At 31.3% G+C, this 409-nt stretch overlaps 1 protein-coding gene across 1 annotated transcript in view; it reads left to right on the top strand.

Annotated features, from left to right (window-relative positions):
* LOC119588226 (muscarinic acetylcholine receptor DM1-like) overlaps positions 1-409 on the top strand; it is a gene marked incomplete in the record, with an annotated part of 70,579 nt that overhangs the window by 33,482 nt on the left and 36,688 nt on the right.

Raw genomic sequence — 409 nt, 5'->3', positions numbered from 1 at the left:
TTTTTTTTTCCCTTTACATAAAATATTTCTTGTTAGAAACGTAACGCGGTATCCCGTAATGAAGTAATCGGAATGAAACGTTTGACACTGGATGTATCACTCTCAAAAACAGCTGATGTCACTCACAAAAACAGCTGATGTCACTCACAAAATCAGCTGATGTCTGATTTTTTTATCACTAGTCTAAAATTACGAGTCAAAAATGTGGGAAACGTTTCGGATTGAAAGATATTGTATGTAAGGCCCAATTTTTTTTTCATTGAAGTAATATGAGCTGGAAATATAACTACTGATCATATCTATATCAGTTACATATGTAATTACTTTCTCTCTTTCAGTATTATTTATGTTAATGCTTATACTGTATTGATATATCTTCCTTCATTAGCAGCATGATATCAAAATCGTA

The sequence above is a fragment of the Penaeus monodon genome, chromosome 23, assembly GCF_015228065.2.
Source record: "Penaeus monodon isolate SGIC_2016 chromosome 23, NSTDA_Pmon_1, whole genome shotgun sequence".
In the NCBI taxonomy this organism is placed as follows: Eukaryota; Metazoa; Arthropoda; class Malacostraca; order Decapoda; family Penaeidae; genus Penaeus; species Penaeus monodon.
The sequence above is the reverse complement of the archived record's forward strand: the minus strand, read 5'-3'. Positions and strand labels throughout refer to the sequence as shown.